Genomic DNA, 18440 nt, shown 5'->3' on the forward strand with positions numbered 1-18440 from the left:
TTGGTCCCATTGAATAAAGTCATTTCTTGTGTGGAAAAGCTGCAGTTAAACTGAAAATTGACAGCACAAATGCAAGGAATTGCGTCAAATATCTGCTGCATATTCTGGAACAAATATACATTTTTTTCTACAAGGTAATGGAAAATATAATTATTACCAGAGTAAGACCTATTGTCTTGATGAATGCCTTTAACTTAAAGATGTTTTGATGGCTCAGACTTGGACCGAAACTACAGGAGCAGGAACCCTTAAAGGCTTTAAGGGTTCCTGCTCTTGTAGTCTCGGTCCAAGTCTGAGCCATCAAAACATCAGATTGCATCCAGACCAATGTTATTCAAAGGAGAAAAATTGTAGCATGCACTGTTTGCCACTGATGACTGGAACTGGCACTCTCACATTTACAGGTGCTTCTCACAAAATTAGAATATCATCAAAAAGTTAATTTATTTTAGTTCTTCAATACAATGTGCCAATCAAGCTCAGTGATACTGTTGTTTGTACACCAGGTATTGGTACTTTAGGCAGTGTGGACAGGTGCCAAGTCCTGCTGGAGAATGACATTTCCATCTCCAAAATGCTTGTCGGCAGAGGGAAGCATGAAGTGCTCTAAAATTTCCTGGTAGACGGCTGCACTGAGTTTGGTCTTGATAAAACACAGTGGACCTACACCGGCAGATGACATGGCTCCCCAAACCATCACTGATTGTGGAAACTTCACACTAGACCTCCAGCAGCTTGGATTGTGGCCTCTCCACTCTTCCTCCAGACTCTGGGACCTCCTTTTCCAAATGAAATGCAAAATTTACTTTCATCTAAAAACAACACCTCGGACCACTGAGCAACAGTCTGGTTCTTTGTCTCCTTGGCCCAGGTAAGACACTTCTGGCATTGTCTATTGGTCATGAGTGGCTTGACACAAGGAATGTGACACTTGTAGCCCATGTCCTGGATATGTCTGTGTGTGGTGGCTCTTGAAGCAATGACTCCAGCAGCAGTCCACTCCTTGTGAATCTCCTCAAAGTTTTTTAATAACCTTCTCTTAACAATCTTTTCGAGGCTGCGGTTATCCCGGTTGCTTGTGCACCTTTTTCTACCACACTTTTTCTTTCCACTCAACTTTCCATTAATATGCTTGGATACAGAGCTCTGTGAACAGCCAGCTTCTTTAGCAATGACGTTTTGTGGCTTACCCTCCTTGTGGAGTGTGTCAGTGACGCCTTCTGGACATTTGTCAAGTCAGCAGTCTTCCCCATGATTGTGGAGCTACTGAAACAGACTTTTTAAATGCTTAGGAAGCCTTTGCAGGTGTTTTTTTGTCAATTATTCTAATTTACTGAGATAATTACTGTTGGTTTTTCATTGACTGTAAGCCATAATCATCAACATTAACAGAAATAAACACTTGAAATTGATCACTCTGTGATGAATCTATATAATATGAGTTTCACTTTTTATATTGAAGAGCTGAAATAAATAAACTTTTTGATTATATTCTAATTTTGTGAGAAGCACCTGTATGTCTGTGGGTCCTTGAAAACATTGGACCGCACGTGGATGACATCCGAGTGAGGTCTGCTTTTTACGGACAGACTGAATGGAGAAGATGGAAATCTTTTTTTTTTCTCTACCCTTGACAAAATTGGATCACACTCTGATTAAACTCTGCGAAGAGATTTATCAGAGTGGGATTAGCATAATCGGACCACTTTTCTCAGATGGAGAACATATGGTCATCCGCACCTGCCCTAAATATGACTATTTTATTTAAAAAGTTGAATACCCCCCAAAACAAGAGAGCAAAGTCATACCAATGCTTTTGCAGCTCAGGCAAAGTTACTATGTAGCCCTAAACTAAGGATTTAGCAGTGAGCTAATCCCCCTTTTAACACATATGGGAGAGATCAGTTTCTGTATGTACATAGATACTTTGATATAGAATCCATGTAGCCACGAGCACGAGCTCTTATACGTCTGATATTAAGAACATCATTGGAACTAATTCAGATACTTATTAACTACACACGGGAGAACATTTAATTAACTGGAAATGAACAAATATACCAAAGATTTAAAACCACCTGGACACATTTTGCCATCACTGAGTTTGACATCAATAAGTCTTACCTTTTGTTATCCAAGAGTTTAAAAAAAATTGGGTAACAGTAGCAAATGTGATAAAATAAACTAAATAAGTAATACTCCCCAGAGTCAGTGCTCTGGTGCCCCCCACTGGTCTTTGTTCACTTGATTGCTGTGATGACATGTTGCATATGCATGTGACTGTTGCAGCCAATCACTGTCTTCAATGGTGATGCCAACTCCTACAGCACAAGGTTGGCTTTAAAAGGAATCTGTCAGCAGGTGTAATGCAACTGCGTAGCAGTTGCGCTCAGCAACCACCAGGGGGCGCTGTAATGGGAAAAAAGGGTCACACTTACTGTGTAGCACTTCGGTGCAGAAGTGCAGGCCATCACCAGGAGGCGGCAGGGTAGTCATATAGGCAGAAGTCAGCAACAAACAGAGAGATGAAGTACCAGAGGTCACAGCAAAGCACGAGGTCAGAGATGAGCTAAAAGTCAGAGCCAGATGGGAGCGCGGTATCCAAAACATGAGACGGAACGAGGAGTCAAGGTTCTAGCCAGAGGATCAAAAGCCAGTCGGGGAACACAGTACCAGAGATAGAAAAACCGAAGGCGGGGTTCAGAGTTCAAGCCGAGTCATACACTGTAGGGAAATCACCAAATGTACACTGTCAGCTCAGACACACACACGGGAAGTCAGAGGCCGAAGGATCACTAGGGTATACAGATCAGCTGCTCTAGCTAAGGACCAGAACTATCACTGACACAGGCTACCAGAAATAGCACCAATAAATAGCCACCCAAGAACGAAAGAGAGGCAGAAAAGGTTAACCCCTCCATGACCAGGCCGGGGAAAGAAAAACAAGAAGCAAACCCCCGACCTGGATCATGACAGCATGATTTCACACCTGAAACTATTTCTATGCACATGTAGCTCTTTCAAAAGTCCAGCAATATCTTTCCATGCACAGTGCGTTCCTCCATTCCTGAGAAATCAGCATTTGAATTGATGTGCAAACGAGGTTGCAGATCTAAAGCCTCCATCACTGCAGCTCTATTCCCCTCTCAACGCTTCCTACTCCTGCTTTCCTTATGGCTTTTTCCTGAAGTCATACAGCACACAGGCAGTCAGCCAAGCAGTAGGATGCAGCGCCTGGCGGAGAATGGAGCTGGAGTGACAGAGGCGTCAGATCTACCACCCTCATTTGCATATCAATCCAGGCGCTGATTTCTCAGTAATGGAGGAAAGGACTGGCCATGTAAAGGTATTGCTAGACTTGTCTTTCACAGAGCTATATGCACATTAGATATCATTTGGGGAGTAAAATCCTGTGGACAGAGTCCCTTTAGGTATTCTTCCCCGATTGCCAGGATGTATTAAGACTGAATTTATCACGCGACATACATGAGTCAAAATATAACCTTTTATCTTAAAGAGTAGAATTATCCAGCATAATATAATGATCTATAAGTTACTGACACGTATTTGGTTTGCAGTAAGATTCTTCTTTCCTTGGACACAATCCTTTATAACGTAGCAACTGTAATAGCAAAATTAGTGTTTGTGCTACTAAAGCGTGTGATCAGCCGGAGGTATGAGTGGGAGGATATGCTTCTCATTCACTCCAATCATCTGTATACAAAGAACTTCCGGAGTGTAAATATAGTAGTATATACTATGACCTCAGTACTGTGACAAGCGCCACTTCTGTAATGATACCGGAGGCTCTTAAAGGCACATACAGAGAGTGTTATCTGACAATTCCTACGTTATCGAAGAAGATAACTCACTGCACACATTATTTACAATTTATCATGGACATGCACCAGAGTCTTTCCTGATCAATCAACCTTGGGACATTCAGTGCAAACCATCCGTCATGTACGAGGCAGGTTATCTGCATGCAGGCCAATGACTTTGATGATGACATTAGGGTTTGATTAATGTTGGTGGTGGAATGTCCAAGAATCCCGAGGCACCAGATGATGATTCTTAAAAAGCTAGAGCTTTAAAAAAAATCACAACATTAGGAAGGCAAGAAGGTAGGGTCTTCTACTAGGTCCAAAAACAGTAGAATATCCTAGAATCCCAAGAGGTACCAAATGATAATCCTTAAAAAAAAATCAATTTTTATTTTCAAGCCTCAAAATAGCCATATTTTGAGGCTTTAGAAAGGCTAGATATGCCTTTCTAAAAGCTCAAAATATGGGAATGTTAAGGCTTGAGAATAAAGATCATTTTTTTTAAGGATTATCCTTTGGTTCCCCTGGGGTTCTTGGATATTCTACTGTTTTTGGACCTAGTGGGAGGCCCTACCGAGCAAGTACAGAATTGATCAAAAGTGTATGGGACTTGGACACTGGATTAATGTTGGTGGTGGCATAGTGATCAGATGGATGGTCGTCGTGTCGTCATCAAATGTGGCCTGGCCGAGACCATCAGATCTGCAGCACTGGAGCAGGGAGCAAATTGCTGGAGTGATTTTACATTTTTGATCTTTTTACCAACATGGCATCCCAGTGCAATTTTTTAAAGGCCAGAAAACCCCTTTGAACAACCCTTACTTGTTTAATAATAAGGAGATAAAGTGTCGTCCATTTGTGCCCCCCCCCCCCCTAATCAGATATAAGCTATGGGGAAATATCAAGATAAGTATTCAATTTTTCTACGGCTCCATCACAGGGGAATTTAAAGGGAACCTGTCACCGCGAAAATACAGCCCAATCTGCTTCCACCATGTTGTAGAGCAGGAGGAGCAGAGAAGATGGATATATAGTTTTATGAGAAAGGATTCACAATAAGTCATGAGGTGTGTCCAAACTTTTGGTCTGTACTGTATGCAGAGACAGCTGTCAATCACTGATTTGACCGCCCACTGGACTGACAAATCCAGGACCACCCACTTGACTGGAAAATCCAGGATGAGCAAATGAATGAATCACAAGTTGTACTGTATCCTTTCTCAGAAAACTTTATAACAATCTGCTCAGCTTCTCCTTTTCTATACCATGGTACCTGCAGATTGGACTGTATTTTCTTGGTGACAGGTTTCCTTTAAGAATTATACCATTTCCATGTAACCTAATGGGATATCTGTATATTATATAGGGGAATAATTCCTCCATAGTGAGATACTTCTCTTTATTCTGGCCAAGTATCCTGAGCAGAGGACCCCTCTATATTAACTCAAAATTCCTCAATTGTACAAAAATTGACATTCTAAACTGGCAAACACCTTTAATTAAATAGTTCATAGAAGAATACAATTCCTCCAATAGCAGGTAATTATGGTGAAATGTTCAGGCTGTAGGATATTTCATGTTAACTGAACACGAAAATACACAGTTTTGGTCACTAGTGTCGCGGCATCATAAAGCATCAGACAGTGTACACAATTGGCAAATAACTTCAATGAAAAATTTAACCCCTGAAAAGTCACTGTTGGTAACGTCATGTCTGTATTTTGTCAGGCTTTTATCATTTTGGCACAGAGTACATGCCAAGAAGTGATAGAAAGGAAGTTCCCACACTTATAGTGCTGGCAGAATACCGATGACTAGAAACAGCACCCTCAAAAAGTGGACGACAAATTACTCAGACAGTTTTTAGACTTAACAGTCTTTGTGTCCTAAAATCAGTTTTAAAATATATTTATTGCAAAAATCAATAAGTGATAGAATTAAGATGTTGTAATGTGTCTCTTATTTTCATCATAATATTCATATTATAAGACACTGTGTTGTGAAAGCAAACAGGATATAATGGAGGAGTGGTCTGCCTGTCCTCCGGAGCAGCATTTACCGTACTTGTGGAACAATACTTATACCAAAATGTGAGAACGAGATTTGCTCACACTGTTTAATCAATTTGCAATCACTTTAATGGAACAGGCGATATAAAGGAATAGGAATAGTAAAGGGGAGAGGGGGTCCTGCTGCTTCTAAAACGTGCCCCCTTTGTCTCCTTTTGGTTCTGTCGTGCTGCTCTTTAATTAGTTTAAATGTATGTAGAGCTTTTTTTTTAATTAAACCAAAATGCAAATGTGACAAACAAGGGGGATCTTCTCACATAAACGAGCAGACTACAATAAAAGCTACACTTCCCGATTCGATTGCACGTGAAGACAATCTATAACTACACAAACTCAAATCCAACAAGATGCATTGCTTTGTTATTTATTAATATGTTTGGAGACCTCCCGACTAGGGTCGATGTTGGGAGAAACATGGAATGGGTTATTGGATTTCGAATGGTCTGTTTCCTTTTGTTCTCGGGGGAGATAAGTTGCTGCCAAAGTTTTCTGGCAGCAGCTTTCTCCCATCTCCATATTCATGACTCACGCTCACTTGGCAGAGACAGGAAGAATAGCTGTTGGGCAAACAAGCATTTAGCTGACAGCTATGTGAAGGTTATAGACAGCTTTAGGTCCCATTCAGATCTTGTTTAGAAGATCTTCTTTGCATAATTATTTACAATCAAAAGTAGGATTGCATCTCTATGTATGAGAAATGGGGAAAATTCACTAACATCTGTGCCGATTATGTCAGGATTCCCATGTGTACGGCACAATGTAGTACAGAACTATCTCCTGGAAAAATCAATTCATCAGGGTGTTTATCAGATGATTAGTGTTAAGGGCTCACCTGGTGCGGTGGATTATCTGAGCAGCATGGGTTGGGGGTAATAGTGCAGCAGTGCAGGTCTTACCTAATGGCACACGGACCAGCCAGGACAGCAGGACATACAAGATGGTAAACAGACAACTGGAGCAGGAAGCACCAAGTAAAGCAGAGATAGGTGTGTGGATAAACCAGGGGCGGATTATCAGAGGGTCAATATGGGCTGTAGCCCAGGGCCCAGTGGCTTGGGGGGGCCCTGGGCCACCGCAGATTGACCCTCTGATAATCTCGCCGTAGTGTGCCCGGCCCGCCGGCATTTATGTGCCCCGCCCCCCGGACCCGGTGGGCAGAGAGAGGGGGTCCGCATGGGGCCCCTTCTCATCTGCTCACCGGGCCCCTTCCGGCACTGCGGCGCTTCCCTATTGACGTGCGTGCGCGCGCGCCCGCACCTCAATAGTTAACAACAGCCGCCAGCCAGCCAATTGGAGGCTGGCAGCTGAAGTCGGCCGCAGCTCACACGTCGCCGGCATCTGACGTCATTGTCAGTCGCTGGCGAGTGTGCGCTGCTGGAGGGAGCTCGCCGCGTGGAGCGCTGGTAAGGTGAGGAGACTGTTTTGTTTTTTTTTTCGTTTTTTTTTTAAAAGCTAACGGTGGACTGTGGACACATTGGGGGCAATGCTGGAGACACTGGGGCAGATTGCTGGAGACACTGGGGCAGATTGCTGAAGACACTGGGGCAATGCTGGAGACACTGGGGCAGATTGCTGGAGACACTGGGGCAGATTGCTGGAGACACTGGGGCAGATTGCTGTAGACACTGGGGGCAATGCTGTAGACACTGGGGGCAATGCTGTAGACACTGGGGCAGATTGCTGTAGACACTGGGGCAGATTGCTGTAGACACTGGGGCAGATTGCTGTAGACACTGGGGCAGATTGCTGTAAACACTGGGGCAGATTGCTGGACACACTGGGGGCAATGCTGGAGACACTGGGGCAGATTGCTGGAGACACTGGGGCAGATTGCTGTAGACACTGGGGCAGATTGCTGTAGACACTGGGGCAGATTGCTGGACACACTGGGGGCAATGCTGGAGACACTGGGGCAGATTGCTGTAGACACTGGGGCAGATTGCTGTAGACACTGGGGCAGATTGCTGTAGACACTGGGGCAGATTGCTGTAAACACTGGGGCAGATTGCTGTAAACACTGGGGCAGATTGCTGTAGACACTGGGGCAGATTGCTGGAGACACTGGGGCAATGCTGGAGACACTGGGGCAATGCTGGAGACACTGGGGCAATGCTGGAGACACTGGGGCAGATTGCTGGACACACTGGGGCAATGCTCGAGGACACACTGGGGCAGATTGCTGGACACACTGGGGCAATGCTGGAGGACACACTGGGGCAGATTGCTGGAGACACTGGGGCAATGCTGGAGGACACACTGGGGCAGATTGCTGGTTACTGGGGCAATATGCTAGACATACTGGGGCAGATTGCTGGACACACTGGGGGTAATATGCTGGACACACTGGGGCAGGTTGCTGGACACACTGGGGGCAGGACTGGAGGCATGGGCAGAATGTAGACACGGGGCAGAATGAAAGACATGGGGCAGGATTGGATCATGGGGCAGGAGAATACGATGGAGACAGATGGGGCAGGATGGGGAGATCACATGGGGTAGAATGGATACTCATGAGTGCAGGATGGGAGAACATATGGCAGGAGCCAGGAATGAGACACACGGGGCCAGGGTGGGGAATATTATTACCATAGGGGCTAATTAAGGGATATTATTACTGCAGTGATGTATTTATTTTATTTTTTGAGTATACTGTTTTAAATGGGGGGCGGTCCTGTTACTGTGCAGAGTGACTCTATATCGCCTTTTTTTCTCCATGTGTAATGTAGAAGTTGTGAAAAATTAAGTAATGTGTTCTGCAAGCAGAGCTCGAGATAACTGTGTTATTTCCTGCAGAAACGAGTCCTGGCTGGAAGAAATGATGGCGGTCTGTGCTGGATGAAAGATGAAGGACTTCACCTAGAGATGTCATTGGTGAGTCAGTGTTACCTATACATTGACACTATACACTATACTATATACAGAGCTCCTGTGTATAATGTCACCAGTGATCTCTGTATTACCTCTACACAGACACTGCATACTAAGTATAGATCTCCTGTGAATACTGGCACTTATGGTGATAGTATTGTGTTTTGTTTTTTTTTATTATTACTGATCAGTATTGTAGTATTCAGTCACTATGTGGTGGTAATATGTGGTCTGGAAATGGTGTTGTGGTATTTGTCCCTTGAATGTGCTATTTGGTCACCAAGTGGTGGTAATATGTGGTCTTGACATGGTGCGGTGGTATTTGTTCCTTGTATGTGATTTTATTCGATCACTGTGTTTGTAATTTGTGGTCTGGTCATGGCGTGGTGGTATTTGTTCCTTGTATGTGATATTATTGGTCAAAATATACCTAAATTATATTGCAGATTTTAACAAATATTTAATAGGTTATAGTAGAGTAGGGCCCGGCGATTTTTCTGGAATAATCTGGTTCGGGTATAATATGACCCCCCCCCCGTCACATGACCACCACCCCCCCCCCCGTCACATGGCCCCCGTCACATGACCGGGGGGGCCCACAGTGTCTGAACAGCCCGAGGCCCTGGCTACCCTTAATCCACCCCTGGGATAAACGCAGGAATAGCAGATATTTCATCAACTTGCAGCAGAGTAATGGTTAACAGCATAGAAGTATGCAGTCAGGAAAATGTAACAGGGAAATGGTTATCTGCACAATAGCAGTGAGGCTATGGCAAACTTGCTTGCAGAGATGCAGAAATGTATTTTAAAAACTGGTAACTTTCTTGCAGAGATCCACTACCTTGATAACAGAGACTGAGGTGTGAACAGTTCCAAGAACAGTTTCTAAAAGTTGATAATGAAATCTTGATTGCAGAATGTTAGGTGTGGACAACACTTAACTACATTCCCAAAATTAGCTTCTTTTGGTGCATTTTTGACTGTGCATTTTTACTACATCAAAAATGCAGCGTCTTACAGTTCAAGCGAAGTGGATGGGATTTAAAGAAACCTCATGCCCACTGTGCTTTGTTTCTAATGCTCCGTACATTAACCTGCAGTACCTTTTTCCAATCCGCAGCATGTCAATTTCTCTTGCGATGAGTTTTCTGTGTGGAATTTCCCCATAGACTTGCATTAGATGCTGAAATTTCACAGGTAAAAAATGCATATGCGAGTGTTTCCATGGTGGAAACGCATCAAAAATACATGTAATCTGCACCTAAGTATGTCAATAAAGTTGTCAAAGTAAAAAAAAAAAAGTATAAAAACAAAGCAGCTTTATTTACAGTATAGCACACAAAACAGACAAAAAATGCAGCATCAAAGATGCAATAAAAACACGTTAAAAAATCACAATGAAAAATTTTAAGCAATCTAGTTTAACCCCTTTCTGCCATTGGACGTACTATTCCGTCCATGTGGGGTGGGCCCTAATTCCCAAGGACGGAATAGTACGTCCAGCACGATCGGCCGCGCTCACGGGGGGAGCCCGGCCGATCGCGGTCGGGTGTCAGCTGCCTATCGCAGCTGACATCTGGCACTATGTGCCAGGAGCGGTCACGGACCGCCCCTGGCACATTAACCCCTGGCACACCGCGATCAAACATGATCGCGGTGTGCCGGCGGTACAGGGAAGCATCGCGCAGGGAGGGGGCTCCCTGCGTGCTTCCCTGAGACCCCTGGAGCAACGCGATGTGATTGCGTTGCTGCGAGGGTCTCTTACCTCCTGTCCCTGCAGGCCCCGAATCCAAAATGGCCACGGGGCTGCATCTGGGACCTGCAGGGATTACTTCCAGGTGCCGTGCAGGTGCTGGTAAGCCTGCACGGCTGTATGTCAGATCGGTGATCTGACAGAGTGCTGTGCAAACTGTCAGATCATCGATCTGTGATGTCCCCCCCGGGGACAAAGTAAAAAAATAAAAAATAAAAATTCCCACATGTGTAAAAAAAAAAAAAAAAATATTCCTAAATAAAGAAAAAAAAAATATTATTCCCATAAATACATTTCTATATCTAAATAAAAAAAATCAAACAATAAAAGTACACATATTTAGCATCGCCGCGTCTGTAACGACCCCACCTATAAAACTATATCACTAGTTAACCCCTTCAGTGAACACCGTAAAAAAAAAAAAACGAGGCAAAAAACAACGCTTTATTCTCATACTGCCAAACAAAAAGTGGAATAACACGCGATCAAAAAGACAGATATAAATAACCATGGTACCGCTGAAAACGTCATCTTCTCCCACAAAAAACAAGCCACCATACAGCATCATCAGCGAAAAAATAAAAAAGTTATAGTCCTCGATGCCAAAATAATTATTTTTTCTATAAAATAGTTTTTATCGTATAAAAGCGCCAAAACATAAAAAAATGATATAAATGAGGTATCGCTGTAATCGTACTGACCCAACGAATAAAACTGCTTTATCCATTTTACCAAATGCAGAAAGGTATAAACGCCTCCCCCAATAGAAATTCATGAATAGCTGGTTTTTGGTCATTCTGCCTCACAAAAATCGGAATAAAAAGCGATCAAAAAATCTCTCGTGCCCGAGGATGTTACCAATAAAAACGTCAACTCGTCCAGCAAAAAACAAGACCTCAAATGACTCTGTGGACTCAAATATGGAAAAATTATAGCTCTCAAAATGTGGTAATGCAAAAAATATTTTTTGCAATAAAAAGCGTCTTTCAGTGTATGACGGCTGCCAATCATAAAAATCCGCTAAAAAAACTGCTATAAAAGTAAATCAAACCCCCCTTCATCACCCGCTTAATTAGGGAAAAATGCAAAAATTTAAAAAATGTATTTATTTCCATTTTCCCATTAGGGCTAGGGCTAGGGCTAGGGTTAGGGCTAGGGTTAGGGTTGGGGCTAGGGTTAGGGCTAGGGTTAGGGCTAGGGTTAGGGCTAGGGTTAGGGTTGGGGCTAGGGTTAGGGCTAGGGTTAGGGCTAGGGTTAGGGCTAGGGTTAGGGTTGGGGCTAGGGTTGGGGCTAGGGTTAAGGCTACAGTTAGGGTTGGGGCTAAAGTTAGGGTTAGGGTTTGGATTACATTTACGGTTGGGAATAGGGTTGGGATTAGGGTTAGGGGTGTGTCTGGGTTAGAGGTGTGGTTAGGGTTACCGTTGGGATTAGGGTTAGGGGTGTGTTTGAATTAGGGTTTCAGTTATAATTGGGGGGTTTCCACTGTTTAGTCACAACAGGGGCTCTCCAAACGCGACATGGCGTCCGATCTCAATTTCAGCCAATTCTGCGTTGAAAAAGTAAAACAGTGCTCCTTCCCTTCCGAGCTCTCCTGTGCGCCCAAACAGGGGTTTACCCCAACATATGGGGTATCAGCGTACTTGGAACACATTGGAGAACAACTTTTGGGGTCCAATTTCTCCTGTTACCCTTGGGAAAATACTAAACTGGGGGCTAAAAAATAATTTATGTGAAAAAAAAAATATTTTTTATTTGCACGGCTCTGCGTTATAAACTGTAGTGAAACACTTGGGAGTTCAAAGCTCTCACAACACATCTAGATGAGTTCCTTAGGGGGTCTACTTTCCAAAATGGTGTCACTTGTGTTTTTTTTACTGTTTAGGTACATTAGGGGCTCTGCAAACGCAATGTGATGCCTGCAGACCATTCCATCTAAGTCTGCATTCCAAATGGCGCTCCATCCCTTCCGAGCCCTCCCATGCGCCTAAACAGTGGTTCCCCCCCACATATGGGGTATTAGCGTACTCAGGACAAATTGGACAACAACTTTTGGGGTCAAATTTCTCCTGTTACCCTCGGGAAAATACAAAACTGGGGGCTAAAAAATAATTTTTGTGGGAAAAAATTTATTTTTGTTTTATTTTTACGGCTCTGCATTATAAACTTCTGTGAAGCACTTGGTGAGTTAAAGTGCTCACTACACCTCTAGATAAGTTCCTTAGGGGGTCTACTTTCCAAAATGGTGTCACTTGTGGGGGGTTTTCAATGTTTAGGCACATCAGTGGCTCTCCAAATGCAACATGGCGTCCCATCTCAATTCCTGTCAATTTTGCAGTGAAAAGTCAAACGGCGCTCCTTCCCTTCCGAGCTCTCCCATGCGCCCAAACAGTGGTTTACCCCCACATATGGGGTATCGGCGTACTGAGGACAAATTGTACAACATCTTTTGGGGTCCATTTTCTCCTGTTACCCTTGGTAAAATAAAACAAATTGGAGCTGAAGTAAATTTTGTGTGAAAAAAAGTTAAATGTTCATTTTTATTTAAACATTCCAAAAATTCCTGTGAAACACCTGAAGGGTTAATAAATTTCTTGAATGTGGTTTTGAGCACCTTGAGGGGTGCAGTTTTTAGAATGGTGTCACACTTGGGTATTTTTTATCATATAGACCCCTCAAAATTGGCCCGGTCATTAACGTGCAAACCACCCTTGGGGGTGAAGGGGTTAAATAATAGATGGAGAAATTCTGCAACATCAAAAACGTACTAAAAGCTCATCGTGGGAATATATAAGCCGGACTGAGCTTGAACATACCACTGATAGAATAAAAGAAAGGGAAAGCTGGAAAAATGCTTTAACGCTATCTACTACCTCTGAGAGGTGCAAACAAAAATACACACTAAGTAAAGAAATAGTATATAATGGAAAGAGATGTATAAGGTAACACAATGGTAGCAGAATTAAATACCCATATATACAGTACTTGATCGTGGAATGTAAATGGTAGACTATTTGGATAGAGGATAGATAGATAAGGAGGAATAGCCAAACAGAAGGTCAAAAAAGATGGAAGGACAATGATGTTAGGGATAAAACATTAAGTTTATTGAGACAATAAAGGGGGGTAAAGGTGGCACTAACAACACAAAAAATGGCTGCAATCACAAAAGTGACATGGTAGTGATCCAAGAAAAAAAAAATACAGGAAAGTATAACATGTGAGACAATTGGTGGATCAAAAACGATGGACTGAGGGTAAAAAGTGACAATATGTAGGAATATGATACAAGAAATTGGTCATGCATATAAGGGATACAAAGTACCTGTAAGGGATATATCAACAAGTATGAGATATCTAAATGTATATGTATCCAATAAGGTCAGAATATACAGATTAAATCAACTTAGGGTAGTATGTGCATCAACATAAAACATGTGTATGTCACTTTAAGAGGTAAGCCTGTGCATGGATGGAGGGTAGAATAATCAAAAAGGCTGTAAAGGAATCAAAGTGTGATGTAAATGGAATGTGAATGTACTGGCAAAGGAAACAAAACAGGCAGAGGCATGGCCACTATGGATAAACTCCTATGAGACCATGGTATGTAAGTACAGGAGTATATAAATATATATAGAAGAGGTATAGCTGTACCGAAGTGCCTACAGTAGGTGTCACGGTGCAACACTGCAGGAAAATGCAAACTCCAATAGATGGCAGCAGAGTGGAGAGAGGGCTGAAATCCTTCTCAGAGCAGACCAGCAGAACTGCAGCGAGGCTACCACCAGGTGGCAGTAGAATAGTTAGACAAGCCAGGTCGATACCAGAGAGTAGCAAAGTACCAAGGGGAATTCCAAACACACACAGTCAGAGGAACGCCGAAAGGTCAGTACCGGTCTGTAGAAGAAGTACCAGAAGGGAGACGCAGAATCAGGTCAGAGCCAAAGCCAAGTCGAGTACCGGGGAATCTCACATAGGGACACAAAGAGTCGGGATGGGAAGAGAGGAAAGAACAGACACTGGAAAAGCCAAACGCAGCAGAATAAATCAGGGTTTCACCAGAGCCAGCTACACACGCCGTAGGCAGGAAATATAACTGGCACTGCCTGCAGGATGCAGCGCAGAGAAATAGCAGACCTGACATCGAAACGAGGCAAAGAAAGTTAACTCCTAGCATGACCAGACCGGGAAAGGAGAGACAAGACCCAAAACTCGGTCTGGATCATGACAGTGGGATATAGTAATCATATGCACAATGCAGCTGTGTAGAAATGCCAAGGGGTGCAGACACAGTAAATGGCAGTTTGTAGAGCATACAGATAAGCAAGGGAACGTAAATGGAAAGAAATGTCAGCCACATAAGCAGGCAGATGATGGTAAAAGGTTGCTGAGTAGAACGGTTACCTGTGTGGACACAAAGGTGATTCTAGGAACGCGCTCCGAAGCATGTTTCCGATGAAGTCTTTCGTCAGTTGAAAGACGCTTGTCACTTACAAGCTGTGATACTTGCAAAAAGGGGGTGCTACTAGATACTAACCGCAAAAGAATGTAAAGAACAGAAGAAAAGCCTCCAACACAAATATTTAGAAAAAATAAATAATTTTATTGACTCACATCATTTTAAGAGCAATTAAAAATGGAGATGCAATCCTTTCTTGCCCACATAATTGTCCTGTTCCAGACACCACTCCCTTTTCTTCAATGCTGCCTTTTGTCTGCTGTTTTTATTCTGGCTGTACTTTTAATAAATTCTTTTATAGTTATCTTTATTTGTCTTTTAATTGTGTTTTGATAGGGGTTAATACCTTTGGCTCAATTCAATTACATCTCTCCAGTGGTTCTTAGTGTCATTCTTTTTTTCGGCTCCTGTTCCCTGAGTCCAAACTAACTTCGTGTATCCAGTCACGGTTTTTACCCTACAAGATGTTTAGTGTCGCTATTATGGTTCCCGTTGGGGTGTTCATTTTTTGCCTATATTATCTACATGTTTTCTTATGAACATTTAATCCTGTCTGTTTTTAGCATTTACACTTATGTACTCTCTTTGTCGTCACCTTTTCATTATTCACCTAATTTATTATGCTCAGATGCAGGTGTGCACTCGATGCGTTTTATTTCTGTTCACTTTTCTGCATATAGTTATATATCACTTCATGTTTGTTATACTCATGTTCTTTATATCACATAGTCATTATTTTTATTGTTGGATAATATACTCTCTTCAGGTGGCTAAATTTATTTTATCTGCCCTTTCCTGGTTGCCAGTTACATTTATTTCTTAGACTCTGTATGAGCACTTGCACTATACTATGTAGGCTTCTGGCCACTATGGCCTATATATACCTACCTGTATTTTACATTATTTAGTTGCATGGCATTAATCATTCTTTCGCAGCTATGCATCTGCGCTTTGTTGTATTTGTTTATCTTATATTATGATATTTTGTTTTTCAGCGGTTTTATGTCACTACCGCAGCTATATCTGCTGCGTTATTTTATGTTTACCTTGTCTCTTAGATTGGTCATCATTCATTTTTTTCAGCGTCGACTTCATCTACCCAATGGATCTTCAATTTTGTACATGCGCTGCTTGTGCTCTGGCCGCTATTATGCACATTTACTAACTTGCATAACCGCTCTGCAAGTACATGACTGCATTCGTATTTTTACTAGATGCTGGTGCACTTTTTATCTGGACATTTTGTCTTGGCCCCACTGTGCTAGTGTTGTAGCAATTGTTGTTTTTTCAACCCCTTTACCCCCAAGAGTGTTTTGCACGTTAATGACCAGGCCAATTTTTACAATTCTGACCACTGTCCCTTTATGAGGTTATAACTCTGGAACGCTTCAAGAAATCCTGGTGATTCTGACACTGTTTTGTCGAGACATATTGTACTTCATGATAGTTGTAACATTTGTTTGATATTACCTGCGTTTATTTTTGAAAAAAAAACGGAAATTTGGAGAAAATTTTGAAAATGTTGCAATTTTTCAACTTTGAATTTTTATGCCCTTAAATCACAGAGATATGTCACACAAAATACTTAATAAGTAACATTTACCACATGTCTACTTTACATCAGCACAATTTTGGAACCAAAATTTTTTTTTGTTAAGGAGTTATAAGGGTTAAAAGTTGACCAGCAATTTCTCATTTTTACAACACCGATTTTTTTTTAGGGACCACATCTCATTTGAAGTCATTTTGAGGGGTCTATATGATAGAAAATAACCAAGCATGACACCATTCTAAAAACTGCACCCCTCAAGGTGCTCAAAACCACATTCAAGAAGTTTATTAACCCTCCAGGTGTTTCACAGGAATTTTTGGAATGTTTAAATAAAAATGAACATTTAACTTTTTTACACAAAAAATTTATTTCAGCTCCAATTTGTTTTATTTTACCAAGGGTAACAGGAGAATATGGACCACAAAAGTTGTTGTACAATTTGTTCTGAGTACGCCAATACCCCATATGTGGGGATAAACCACTGTTTGGGCGCATGGCAAAGCTCGGAAGCGAAGGAGCGCCATTTGACTTTTCAATGCAAAATTGACTGGAATTCAGAAGGGACGCCATGTTGCGTTTGGAGAGCCCCTGATGTGCCTAAGCATTGAAACCCCCCACAAGTGACACCATTTTGGAAAGTAGACCCCCTAAGGAACTCATCTAGATGTATTGTGAGAGCTTTGAACCCCCAAGTGTTTCACTACAGTTTATAACGCAGAGCCGTGAAAATAAAAATAATTTTTTATTCCCCAGAAAAATGATTTTTTCGCCCCCAATTTTTTATTTTCCCAAGGGTAAGAGAAGAAATTGGACCCCAAAAGTTGTTGTCCAATTTGTCCTAAGTACGCTGATACCTTATATGTGGGAGTAAACCACTCTTTGGGCGCATGGCAGAGCTCGGAAGGGAGGAGCGCCATTTGACTTTTCAATGCAAAATTGACTGGAATTGAAATGGGACGCCATGTTGCGTTTGGAGTTTGGAAAGCCACTGATGTGCCTAAACATTGAAACCCCCACAAGTGACACCATTTTGGAAAGTAGACCCCCTAAGGAACTCATCTAGATGTGTTGTGAGAGCTTTGAACCCCCAAGTGTTTCACTACAGTTTATAACGCAGAGCCGTGAAAATATAAATTATTTTTTTTCCCCACAAAAATTATTTTTTAGCCCCCAGTTTTGTATGTTCCCAAGGGTAACAGGAGAAATTGGACCCCGAATTTTGTTGTTCAATTTGTTCTGAGTACGCTGATACCTCATATGTGGGGGGAACCACCGTTTGGGCGCATGGGAGGGCTCAGAAAGGAAGGAGCGCCATTTGGAATGCAGACTTAGATGGAATGGTCTGCAGGCGTCATGTTGCATTTGCAGAGCCCCTAATGTACCTAAACCGTGGAAACCCCCCACAAGTGACCCCATATTGGAGACTATACCCACTAAGGAACTTATCTAGATGAGTTGTGAGAACTTTGAACCCCAAGTGTTTCACTACAGTTTATAATGCAGAGCCGTGAAAATAAAAAATCCTTTTTTTTCCCACAAAAATTATTTTTTAGCCCCCAGTTTTGTATTTTCCCAAGGGTAACAGGAGAAATTGGACCCCAAAAGCTGTTGTCCAATTTGTCCTGAGTACACTGATACCCCATATGTGGGGGGGAACCACCGTTTGGGCGCATGGGAGAGCTCGGAAGGGAAGGAGCACCATTTGGAATGCAGACTTAGATGGTTTGGTCTGCAGGCGTCACGTTGCATTTGCAGAGTCCCTAATGTACCTAAACCGTAGAAACCCCCCACAAGTGACCCCATATTGGAAACTAGACCCCCCAAGGAACTTATCTAGATGTGTTGTGAGAACTTTGAAGTGTTTCACTACAGTTTATAACGCAGAGCCGTGAAAATAAAAAATCCTTCTTTTCCACAA

General features: G+C 42.4%; 1 protein-coding gene and 1 long non-coding RNA gene across 3 annotated transcripts in view; one reads left to right on the plus strand and one right to left on the minus strand.

The window, feature by feature from the left end:
- Window positions 1-18440, minus strand: part of HRH1 (histamine receptor H1) — a 269772-nt gene that overhangs the window by 218929 nt on the left and 32403 nt on the right. The window lies entirely within an intron of this gene.
- Window positions 3335-18440, plus strand: part of LOC143788929 (uncharacterized) — a 38965-nt gene continuing 23859 nt past the window's right edge. Inside the window, exon 1 of the long non-coding RNA XR_013218759.1 lies at window positions 3335-3346. This is a non-coding gene — a long non-coding RNA (uncharacterized LOC143788929). The remainder of the gene's footprint in view (window positions 3347-18440) is intronic.

Source organism: Ranitomeya variabilis, chromosome 8 (assembly GCF_051348905.1).
Source record: "Ranitomeya variabilis isolate aRanVar5 chromosome 8, aRanVar5.hap1, whole genome shotgun sequence".
In the NCBI taxonomy this organism is placed as follows: domain Eukaryota; kingdom Metazoa; phylum Chordata; class Amphibia; order Anura; family Dendrobatidae; genus Ranitomeya; species Ranitomeya variabilis.